Genomic DNA, 13,434 nt, shown 5'->3' with positions numbered 1-13,434 from the left:
ACAGGCATCAAAAAAAGAAAGAAAAGGGAGTGGGAGAAGAAAGAGTAGGGAAACCCACAATTTTTAATCAGACTTTTCTTCCCCAAAGAAGTCTGGCCAACTGGTTGAGGAGGTGAATGAGCCCATTCAGCAACCCCAAACCAAGTGATTCGAACACAACTTCAAACACCCGTCTGCCACATGCTAACTGTCTGTTCCTCAGTTTCCTCAATGATAAAATGAGGATCACAATTGTACCTACCTCAGAGGATTGCTATGGGTGAGTGAGTTCACATTTGTAAAGCACTTAGAAGAGTATAAGCGCATTGTGTAACTTGCAAGCCCTTGGGAGTGCTATTTAAACTTAATTTAAACAAAATATACTTAATATATCATATTGAATATAAATTAAATTCAAATTTGAATCCAATGTGCCTGCTCCATCTGCAATGACTGACAGGCCAGGGCCTGTGTGGAGGCCGGGCCTCTGCTCGTGGCCTTCTCATTCCTGCTGGGCCAGCGCAGCCTCTCGTAAGTCCTGGTACCACATGGACAGCAGTGACGGGCACTTTGGAGAAATCTATGCTGGCGCTCACAATGCTGTGTTGCAGCCCCTTACTGACTCTTTCCTCTCTGGCTCTAGGGTCGTTATCGTTTACTTAACATCGTTGAAAGCAAAGCACCCAATGCTTTCATTTCCCACAGGTTTCCAGCCTCTTGTATTTTAACCTATGTATTTTCACCTTTTTTCCACTAACTGAATTTCTAAACATACAGGAAAAATTAGTAGTCAACACAGTTTTTATTACAATCTCCAAAAAGAGCCTTTCCATTCTCTTTTCCACAGTGATATTTCCATAAAAAACTATTAACATTATTTTTGTTTATAGTTCTATCCAAAGGACAATAGAATCTGATTTACACATGTGAGGCCCTGCAACACTGTTAGAAGAAAAAGTTGCCTGGTAGACAAAAGCAGAATCTTAATTCAAAAATTTAATTCTTAAATCTATCTCGAAGGGAGAGTTAGATGTAACATGCTGTTCAGCCAAGCTAGGCTTGATTTTATGAATATATTTCATTACAATAAAGACACATCAAGGAGAGCTATCTCCTCTAGCTCCTTTTCAGGTTGAAAGACATTTGTCATGCTGGGAGATCATTCCATAGAACAAGATTTCTCCAAGTGTGGTCTTTGGATGACATACATCAGAAACTCCTAAGGTATTTATTAAAATTTCCAAGGCTCTATACTAGGCTTAAGAAAGCAGTATTCCAGGAGTAGATCCAAAGCACCCAATATCCAGGCTCCTCTGCTTATTTTGTGTGTACTAAAGTTTGTGAACGTGCTAATAAAGACCCCAGGAGAGGTTACCTTGATGGCTGTGATACTTAAACTGAGGAAAGTCATTAGTAAAGGCCAAAGTTTCAGAAATGAGGATAATCTTTTAACAAGAAAACCTCTATACTTAAGATATTGGTGCATAAATAAATATTAAATTTAAGGAAATTATAACCCAAGAAAAAAAGATACAGAATGCAATTTACTTGTACAAAGATAGACCCATGACAAGTTATGGACAATCTGAGGGCTGAACCATAAAAACTTTGAGGATCACACTCCCCACAAAGTGACCCTTGGAGATACTGTTGGAAATAGACTCCAAAGATGCTCATATCTCGTATTTTGGGGGATATATCAAACTTGATACTATACTGTATATTTCCTCATGAGACTATATGTTCCTAAAAGACAGAAATTGTGGCTCTTGTATTTTTCGTGTTTCTGGAGACTAATACAATGCTTGTTAATAATAGATAGTATTAGATATCAGCAAATATTGAGTGCATATCTGCTGTTCAGTAAGTGTTTAAATGAACTGGAGGGAATAATCACTTTACTGGAAGAGTATAATATAAAGGAGAAAACACAGCATAGTACAGCGAGATATAACAGTGAATTTCAAAAGAACGTACATTATTGTTACTCCATCTATCCTTGACCTTTGACTAAAAATGTCTATCAATGTCCCATTTTTCCGTTCTATCCCAAAATTGTATTGCATGCGATTTTGTTTACAATGGCTTGTCACTATGGTGTCTGTCTGTGCCTGTGGTATACTTGGTCACATCCCTCCAGGCTATTCAACTCATTACTAATTTAGTAGTACTTGTTTATATTGAATTTTCATACTACTGAGCTCTGCTTTATAAAGTACACTTTAAATAAACTTCTCCTTCTTAATGTATTTTGATATCTAGAACTATTTTTTAGTTTATTTCAAAATGACTATGGCTTAAACATATGTCTTTAAAACAAGTTTTTTTTTTTTTTTCTTTTAGTCAGTTCCACTGTATTAAGAGGCAAAGGCTTTGTTCTAACAAAGCCCCTGCTATCTCACAGGTAAAATGGTACAAGAAAAAACATCTTCTTTAACCACCTCTAAAAATCACATGTGCTAAGGAAAAGAGAAGACAGATTTTGGCAAGTTTTGTCTCTCACAGTATGTGATCCCTTGGAGAAAGCATAGAAATCAGAAGAGGAATTTGAGTTTATTTTTCTTATAAAATCTTTACTTCTGTTTCTAAAAAAGAAGTTTGTACATTGTTATGCTTTACATTGTTATGAATTATACAATAATATGAGCTAAGGACAAATAAATGAAAAACACATGGATTAACAATCCTGTCTATTATATCTATGTTAAAAAATTAAGAAGAAAAATAAATTATGATGCAACACTGAACCAAAACCACATTTTAAATGTAAGTGGGAGTGTTCAAGAAGCCCTTGGGTTAAAGGCTTTGTATACTTTTCTCCACAGCTATAATTTTTAGACAAACACAACATAAAATGCAAAATGTTATTTGTGTGCAAAGAAAACATACATTGTTGTTACTCCATCTAAGCAAACCAAACTTAGAGCTAATTATCAAGTAGGCCTACCAAAGTAAAATGGATAATGGGATTATAAAATGCCAGGGATAGCAAAGACCCTAGAGATTACTGGCAACCCTCTCATATGGATGTGAGGCTGAAGACGATGATCTTGCCTGGGATTGATTACACAGCAGGTAAAAGTCAGAAGTGGAGCTACTTTGAAATTCCTGATTTTAGTTCCAGACAGAAAAAAAGGAATTATTAGGCAATAAAAATGTCAAAAATGTTTGCTATTACTCAAAGTTATATCTCTGTGAACCAAAGATTTATCTGGCATAGTTCACAAACTCTGCAGCATGTATTTAACTAAATTAAAATTTTCAATTTATGCAAAGTAGCTATACAATGCAAATAAATTTTTAGATTTACTATGTTGTAAAATAGCGCTGAGTATTTTGTATTTTAGAGCTTGATACTGGGTCAAAGGCAAATGAAAAGCTTTGAATTGATTACACAGGACAGACCCAAAAGATGGATTCTAATCTAAAATAGGAATTCGGAACATGGAGGCTGAGATGAGAAGAGAGCAGGCTGCCCCTTATTATTAGCATGACCTTGGGAAAGATATTGCTTTGAGCCTTAAATTTCTCATTCTACCTCCTAGGACTGAAGCAATCCAAAGGAAGTCTTCTATGGAAAACCACTCTAAAAAGCATTAGTGTAATGCAAAGGCAATATTAAACCCAGTACTATACTATTATAATTAGATACATAGCATATGTATTATACTAATTAATATCATGTAGTGTTACAGTTAATATATACTAAATATTAGGCTATTCAGAATGAAATGTCCGATTTCCTTAAGCCCTAAGTTTGACAGTTGATATCTCTCACATTTCTCTTTGACACTTCTTGTTTTATTTTTATTGTGAAAGTACATACTCATTCTTTAAAACACACGGTTTGGCTTGTGATTATCTTTCAAAATTTTTTTTTTCGGAGCAATTTTTGTGAAACCATGGATTAGTCAAAAATTCGTGTTATTTTCAAAAATGAGTTCCATCATGGAACCAATGCAGCACAGACAGCTCAAAATACCAACGAAGTGTTTGGGAAGGACATGGTTAATGAATGCACAGTATGTCCATGGTTTGAGAAGTTCTGTTCTGGTGACTTAAATCTTGAAAGTGAGCCATGTGGGCAACCTGAGACCAAGGTAGATAATGATGAGCTGAAGGTTGCAGTGGAAGCGAATCCATCTCAACCTACGTGTGAACTAGCAGCAAGGTTTGACGTTACTATTCCAACAATATTTGACCAGTTGAAACAAATCGGCAAAGTAAAGAAGCTGGATAGATGGGTACCACATGAATTAAACGAGCGTCAGAAGAGAAATACTTTTGAAGCTTGCCTTTCTTTGCTGTCACGACATAAAGGTGAACCATTTCTACACTGTATTGTTACATGTGACAAAAAATCGATTCTTTTTCACAATCACAAATGTTTGGCACAATGGTTGGATAAAGATGAAGTGCTGAAACACAGTCCAAAGCCAAATGAATATTCATCAGAAAAAGCTAATGGTGTCTGTTTGGTGGTCCAGTGCTAGTATTATCCACTACAGCTTCACGAAACCTGGTCAATTGATTACAACAGATGTCTACTGCAACCAGTTGGATGAAATGATAAGGATGCTTGTGGTTAAGCAGCCCAAATTGGTCAATAGAGACAGGCCAATCCTCTTGCATGGCAACACTTGACCACATGTCACACAAACAACGCTGCTCAAACTACAACAGTTAGACCTGGAAACAGTCTGTCATCCACCATATTCACCAGACCTTGAACCAACTGGCTACCACTTCTTCCAGGCTTTGGACCACCTCTTGCAAGAAAAAAATATTCAATTCTCAACAAGCTGTGGAAAATGCCTTTCATGATTTCATCACCATTCGCTCTCCAGGCTTCTTTGCTGTTGGCATAAACAAGCTACCGTTAAGATGGCAGAACTGTCAATAGTTTATTAGGTGCACACTTTGATTAATTGTACTGCTTTTTGTTTGAAATATAATAAACTAAACTTTTGATTTGAAATTGGGCATTTCATATTTAATGGCTTAATATTATTTTACATTTATATTACATTAATACTGTTTTAAATGCTTTTGCAGTCAGTAATTTTAATCAAAAATCATCTTCGAGTCAGAGATGTCACCTTTGAAGAATCTTAGAGGACTAATGAGATGACCAAAGGATAGAAAATGGGTACCAGATTTCTATTCGCAGAACTATTTCCCTCCTAGTTACAATTCCTGCTCCAATCTGTCATCTGCCTTGTGCTTCAATTTTTTCAAATACTTTCAGATTCTTTACATTTAAATGCCCCATAACCTCAATCTCAACATGTCCCAAACTGCATTTTCCTTCTATTCTCTGAACTCACAGCTCCTGGTGTCATTAATGATATCACTGGCCTCCCACACACTCAGCCTGGACACCTCCCCTGCTTTTATCTTCCATTTCACCCTGTCCTCTACCCCTCTGTGTCTAAATCACCAAGTTCTACTGCATCTTTTAAATTGAGGTAAAAGTTATGTAACATAAAATTTTAAAGTATATAATTCAGTGGCATTTAGAACATTCTCAATGTTGCACAACCACCACTTTTATCAAGTTCCAAAACATTTTCATCACCACAAAAAGAATCCAAGTACCTATTAAATGGTCAGTTTCCATCCCCTCTGTCCACAGCCCCTGGCAACCACCAATCTGCTTTCTGTATCTCTGGATTTACCTACTCTTCATATTTCATGTGAATGAAATCATAAATATGTGACTTTTGTGTCTGCTTTCTTTTACTTATCATATGATTTTAAGTTTCACCTGTGTTGTAGCATGTATCAAGACTTCATTCCTTTTTATGGCAGAATAGTATCCCATTGTGTAGATTGCCACATTCTGTCTATTTACTTATGTGTTGATGATGAACATTTGGGTTGTTTTCAACCTTTTGGCTATTGTGAATAGTACTGCTAGGAACATTTGTATTACAAGCATTTGTTGGAGTATCTGTTTTCAATTCTTTGTAGTATATACCATATTAGTCAAGATTCTCCAGAGAAAAAGAACCAATAGGTGTGTATGTATACATACACAGAGACATACACACACACACACACACACACACACAAACACAGTTAACCTTTGAACAACACAGATTCAAAACATTAAGGTCCACTTATATGTGGATTTTCTTCCACCTCTGCCACCTCTGGGATAGCAAGACCAACTCCTCTTCTTTCTTCTTTCCAGCCTACTCAACATAAAGACATTAAGGATTCAGACTTTTATGATGATCCACTTCCACTTGATGAATAGTAAATATATTTTCTCTTCCTTATGATTTTCATAACCATATTTTCTTTTTTCTAGCTTACTGTATTGTAAGAATACAGTACGTAACACATACAATATACAAAATATTTGTTAATCAACTGTTCATTATCAATAAGTATTCTGGTCAACAGCAGGCTATTAGTTGTTAAGTTTGGGGAGTCAAAAGTTGTATGCAGATTTTAGATTGCATGGGGGTCAGTGCCCCTAACTAATGCATTGTTCAAGGGCCAACAGTGTGTGTGTGTGTGTGTGTATCCATATACAAAAAGAGAGAGAGAAAGATAGAGAGATATTGAGATTTTAAGGAATTGCCTCACATGATTGCAGGGGCTGGTAAATTCAGGTAAGTCTTGATGTTGTCAACCTAAATTACAGACAGAGAGAGATTATCCAAAGATAATGAGTTTGTTTGGGATTATGTAGGGGATATGAAATTCAAGCAGGTTTCTACATTGCAACCTTGAGGAGAATACGTTCTGCTTTTGGAATCCTCAGTCTTTGATCTTAAGGCCTCCAACGGATTAGCTGAAGTCCATCCACCCAAAGTATGAAGGGTGATCTGCTTTAGTCATAGTCTACTGATTTAAATGTTGATCACATCTAAGAAATACCTTTGACAACATCTAGTCTGGTGTTTGACCAAATAACAGGGCACCATAATCTAGCTAAGTTGACACATAAAATTAACCATCACATGTGCCTAGGAGTAGAAGTGTAGGATCATATGAAAATTTTATGTTTAACTTTTTGAGGAAACAACAAACTGTCAGTCTCGGCTTCTCCAGGGATAGGCCCCACCTCTGCAGGTAGGGTGATCTCCCCAGTCTCAAGCTGACCAGTTATTCTGTCCTCTCCTGGGATTCAGTGAGAAAGCCCACATGTCTGCAAGATGTGTGTCAGATTGCCTACAAGAATCTTTTTACCAAAGGAGTTATTTGGGTCTCTGCTGTTCCTTTCGTCTTACCTCAAGTATTTTAGAATTTAGGCTGGGAAACAGAATGTTCTTTATTGTATCCATTACTCACAGACAACTCTGTAAATATAATTCATAATATTATATTAATGTTGTATGATTGATCTTGCTAACCATGCAAGAATACATGCATTTGTTAAATAGATTTTATAGATTAGCAGATCCACTTTATTGGTTCATACCATTGAATAAAAAGTTGATTCTGAGGGGCTTACACTGTTTGATTAATGCACTTAGTATCACATTATCAAAAGATGGATCAGGTCTAAACTTCATACAAGTATTATAGTTGTTAGTGTTTAATTTTTAAAAACTATTTTTGTAGAATTGGAGAAATGGCCTAATATGAGATTTTCTCCTTTAAAATCAAAATGGATGCCTTTCTGAAACAAAACAAAGAACTTTGATGACAAAAGAGAAAGAGAATACAAGATATGAAAACATAGAAAGATTAAAGTGCAGAAGATTTGTGAGGAGGTGGAAGAAATCTTAAAGGGAGGAGTGGATTTGATTAAGTAAATCTTTGATTTATTCAGTTTGAATTGATCCTTCTTAATGTTAATTCTCAAAGCTATTGTAATTTTATAAGAACTGTCCTTTCTCTCATTCTCTTATGTTATTTTTTCAATGATCACTGATTATGCTTGTCTGGCCCTTTTATGATCCTTCCAAGTTGATGAATAAGTATGCATCTTTCCCCTTTGGCAATTTATCCATTGTGACAAGGTCTTAACTAAGATAATTTATTCTCTAGACGATAATGTAACTGGCTCCATGAACAAATTTCAGTGACTTTTTTTTATTGATATAATCCTCTCCCTTAACTACCTACTTGACCTTTTGAGTTGTTTCCAGAAATAGTGGATTTTCTGCAGGACCAAGGAGCTGAGATTCTGAGGGCTGCGGGGCAGATTTCCTGACACCAAGGTTCACCATCCCCCACAACGTGCTCCCAATGCCTATGGCCCCTTGTCAGTTACACCAAGACCTGCCCCAAGGCATGTGACCCCTCTTTTAAAGCCCATGATTTCCATTAGCCTGGAAGATAGATTTGACGTGGCTTCTCCCATTCTCCCAATAAGACATCGATCATATTAAAAGTCCCTTTCTTCCTTGACAATCCTTTTTGTCTCAATAATTGGCTCTTTGTGTGAAGAGCAACTGGACCTAGTCTGAAACCCCCTTCCAGTTTCAACAACAATGATGTATGATGGTTGTGTGTGTTTCAGAATACTCAGATGGTCAGGTATCCCGTTGTGAATTTTCTTGCAAAACTTCGAGTTTGGGTTTCTAAACAAATAAACATTTCTCAGAGCCAGACAGTCTGCATATTCATTTCCCATGGGTATATGCCTGTCATACATTTGAGTTCTTCTATTTCAAGGCCATTATAATTTTTTACCACGAGTATCTGAAGCATGAGATTACAATAATTTTGTTCCAGGAACACTGTCAGCTTAGGAATTAATTATAGGCAAAATGAAACAAACTAAAACCAAAAAAAAAAAAAAAACAACTTCATTTAGAGTTGTTTATAGTAAGGCTATATATGTTAAATCCAAACTATCATTGTTAAAAGATTATTTCAACTTAAGTAATTAATCATTCCCTATTATTTATTTTGAAGTTTGAATTTTATTTCTATAATATATTTTTAAATTATTGTATTAGTGTATTAAGGACTAATAGAACCCACTTTATAACTTTATTCTATAGAGGCAATGAGTTAAAACATTTAGAACATTGTTTAGCTGTTATTATTATTATTATTTACCTTAACTTTGGGGAATAAATTATATTCTTTTTAGTTAGTCTCATGGTTAGAAGTATGGACCTGAGTTTTAACTCATACTTACCAGCTGCATGAGTGTATTAATCAGTTCAGGCTGCCATAACCAAAATGTTACAGATTGAGTGGCTTAAACAGCAGACATTTATTTTCGCACAGTTCTGAAGTCTGGAAGTTTGAGATCAGGGTGCCAGCATTCTCAGTTTCTGGTTAGGTTTCTCTTCCTGGTTTGGAGATGGCTATATTCTTGCTTTGTGGTCACAGAACCTCTTTGTTCCAGAGCTGGGAGGGCATGTGGGAGGAAAAGGGAGAGAACTCTAGTGGCTCTTCTAAGGGCAGGGTACTAATCCCACCATGAAGGCCCCACCCATATGGCCTCATTTAAACCTAATCACCTCCTGAAGGCCCCTTCTCCAAATACTATCACAGTGGGGTTTGGGGCTGCCGCATCATTTGGAAGGTGGACACATTCAGTCCATGACAACGAGCCTAGACAATATTTACCCTCTCTAAACTGGACCTCTTAATCTGTATAATGTGGATTAGAACACAACAGAGTCATTGTAAGAGTCAAATGATTATTTTCTCCTTCTGCTTACTTGTATTGTTTCATGAGTTTTTTTCACCCATACAGAACATACATTGCTTTTGTTATAAGAAAAAAATAATAAGACATAAACTCCTAAGAGGAAAGGAAGTATCCCTCTTTTGTTCTTATTGACTTTTTGTTCTACCTGTCTTTTGCTCTCAAAATCCTTCCTAATCTATCCATAATTTCTCTCTACTCCTCCCCTGCAATGTATCTTTTAGACAAATAGTGGTCACACTTGTAACTTGCATGTTTTATGTCTGTTTGCCTGGAATATGCTGTTTAATCAAATCTGTCTGATAAAAGTCTACCTTCTCTATTAAACTTTTCTAAATCTCTCTCTAGAAATAGTCTCTCCTTTGAGTATTGACAGGACTTTGGGCCATTCTTACAAACATTATTTCATTTTCTTTGTATTACAGTTATGTACAATCCTAGCTTATGTCTCTATTGGTCAAAAGTACCTTGAAGGAAAAGCAAATCAGGTTATCGCTCATAGGTTTGGGACATAGTAACCATTCACTTCATAAATGACTTGATACAACTGCATGGGCTAGTAGTCGATTGAAATTTTCCTTTGTACTTTAAATACAAAAAGAGACTGTCATATTCATTAATAATGATGAAAAGACTATGAAGGGAATGGCTTACTCAGGAGCCATTTTTGAGCTCTCAAGAAGCAGTGATTATATAGTTAATGTGTTAATTTTAAATCACAGTCAATTATTCGTTGAAGTAAATTCCCTGAGGATCAGTGTCAGGCAACTCTTCATGAGCTTAGGTTGCTACTGTATATACTTGAATACAATAATAATACTTTACATTTGTCCATTTAAGAGTTTTCAAAGTACTTCCATGTACATGGATCATCTCGTTTGATCATTACATCAGCCCTGTGAGATGGGAAAAGGAGATATTTTTATATCAGCTCTACAAACAAAAATTCAAGTCTGAAAGAATGAGACCTGCCCAGGATCACAAGCTAATACACACTGAAACTAGGACTACATCACATATCTTCTTACTCTATAAAACAGGATGGTGTATCCCACTACACAGAATGTCCTAAAAACTATTCCATAATTTGTACATTTTAATAAATCATACTGGTGTCTTCCACCACTCTCCTTCCCTTAATCAGTATGTGAGTTTTTGCTACACATGAAGATTTCTTTTGATTAAGCCTTCAATAGAGCAGATTTTATCTGATTGCAAAATGCTCAAGGAAAACCCTAACACAATTAGGCCAATATTTTTTTCCCTGTATGATTTTCTATTACTTCAGTAAACTGCTATACTGCATTTACCCAGTGTGTTTAACTATAAAGACACATCATCTCCCTATTAGTTCTCTGTTTAAAGAAAAATACTGAAATCCAGGTAAATCACTTTAAGTTTACAAAAATTCTAAATTCTAATATTGGTTCTTTGCAGAATATATCAATTAAAATGAACATAAAGTATAATGTATCAAAGACTAGTTTATTTCTTATTAAAATTTAATATTTGATGAAAGTGTCTAAATTTCACAGATGTTAAGAATTTTTCATGTGTATTTTTGCTAGTAACTGATTTGTTTGACTCTGAGTTATCATTTCCTTTTATTTTTCCTTATACAATGTTGTACAAGCTTTGTAACTAAAATCACCACTTATATAGGAAGTAATCCTAATTGTAACTCCCAGTGAGTCATATTGATCATGTCTCTCCAAGGAAAACTCACCAGTATTTAGGCTTTTTAAAAAATCCTTAAAGTATCCCAATTAAATACATGCAAATGGAATTCATGCAGTGATTTCCTCAGAAAAACAAAGCTTAGTTAATTTGTATTGTGTTGTAGTGAATGCTATGGTTGATTCCATGTCACATGACTCCAAGTTTCCCTGAGTTATGAACCTTGTTGCTTGGAAAGCCTGTGCTAACCTGTTAGACTTGCAGCAGTACCAACAACCTCTTCCCGGTGTTTGTCAAGTGCCTTGTTCTGTACATACAAGCTTTGGCTGGGCTTCTTGCCATCATGTCAATTAAGGCTTGTTTCTTTGGTATTGGTGATATGTCAACTTGCCAGTTTATGACAGGAAAAGAAAGCCCTTCAAATTACAAGGGCTACTTTATTTAAACTCCAAGATCATAGCTTTCCACTGTGTTTTCTGTGACGTTGTATCTGCTATACTCTAGAGCTAAAGCTCTTAGAGACAGATTTCAAGGAGATGTTTTGCAAAAATAACACAATGATCTTTTAGGTGGTAACAGAAAATAAATCTGATCCAACCTCAGGGCATTCTGAATGTTTTATTGCGGTTGGGTTACTTCAGGGATACCAACAAAATACCTCACGAGAGCAGTACACAGAAACATTGGAAACTTAGGTTCTAATGACATGGAGTCATCAGGGTATCTGGGAAACAAAGGTAGCTGACCTGCCAACCTGGCGACAAGTAGGGCAACTAACAGTTACGTAGTATTCCTAACTCCCCTTTGCTGTCCATTGCTGTCGTTCTTTTCACTACTTCATATGCTTTAATCAGCCAATACATTGTTACTATTAATATTATTGCTTCAAACAAACATATATCTTTTAGATCCATTAAGTTAAAAATAATAAAACATTAAGATTTCATTTTACCTTCATTTATTCCTTCTTTGATGCTTTTCCTTTCCTTATGTAGATTCAAGATTCTGACCTATATCATTTTCTTTCTTCCTGAAGAATTTCTTTTAACATTAACTAGGACAGGACTGCTGGTAAGGAATTCCCTTTTTTTGTTGTTTGTTTGAGAAAATCTTCATTTCTTCTTCACTTTTAAGCTGATAAGAACAGATTCTACACTTGATCTTAGCCAAAAGGCCAAGAAGTGATCTTCTTCACTTTTGAAGGATAATTTTGCTAGATATACAATTCTAAGTTGTTGACTTTTTTCTTTTAACACTATATTTTTCATTCATTCTCTTCTTGTTTGCAGTTATAGCTTGGTGTGTGATGAGAAGTCTGCTGTAACTCTTACCATTGTTCTATAGATGATGTGTTTTATCCACCCCTCCATCCTGACTTCTTTCAAGATTTCTCTTTGTCTTTGACTTTCTGAAGTTGGAATATGATATGTCTAGGTGTGTTTGTATGCATGTGTGTGTGCAGGTATGTGTACGTGTGTAGAGTACTTATCCTGCTCGGTATTATCGGAGCTTCCTGGATCTGTTGTTTAGGGTCTGTTATTAATTTTGGAATGTTCTTCAAAAATTTTTTTCTCCTCTATTCTCTTTTTTCTTCTTTCTGTTATTCCAATTATGTGCATGTTATATCTTTGGAAATTGTCCCACAGTTCTTGGATGTTCTGTTCTGGGTTTTTTAATTTTTGTTTTTTATGCTTTTTTCTTTACATTTCTGTTTGAGAGGTTTCTATTGACCTATCTTCAACTTACTGATATTTTTCCATGGCCATGTCAAGTATACATCATTGTATTACTGTGCTTTTGCTTTCTAGAATGTATTTTTGATTCTTTCCTAGAATGTCCATCTCTCTGCTTACATTATCCATCTGTTCTTTCATGCTGCCTACTTTTTCCATTCAATTCCTAAACATATATAAATAAATCAAGTTATTTAAATTTTTTTTTTTTTTTTTTTTTTTTTTTTGAGGCAGAGTCTCACTCTGTTGCCCAGGCTAGAGTGAGTGCCATGGCATCAGCCTAGCTCACAGCAACCTCAAACTTCTGAGCTCAAGGTATCCTCCTGTCTCATCCTCCCCAGTAGCTGGGACTACAGGCATGTGCCACCATGCCTGGCTAATTTTTTCTATATATATTTTTAGCTGTCTATATAGTTT

The 13,434-nt window shown here is 35.6% G+C and overlaps 1 pseudogene; it reads right to left on the bottom strand.

Moving 5' to 3' along the window:
* Positions 1-12,357: 12,357 nt before the first annotated feature.
* On the bottom strand, positions 12,358-12,470 carry LOC138398567 (U2 spliceosomal RNA; annotated as a pseudogene).
* Positions 12,471-13,434: the final 964 nt, after the last annotated feature.

Source organism: Eulemur rufifrons, chromosome 17, assembly GCF_041146395.1.
Source record: "Eulemur rufifrons isolate Redbay chromosome 17, OSU_ERuf_1, whole genome shotgun sequence".
Classification (NCBI taxonomy): domain Eukaryota; kingdom Metazoa; phylum Chordata; class Mammalia; order Primates; family Lemuridae; genus Eulemur; species Eulemur rufifrons.
This window is presented reverse-complemented; position numbering and strand designations above follow the sequence as displayed.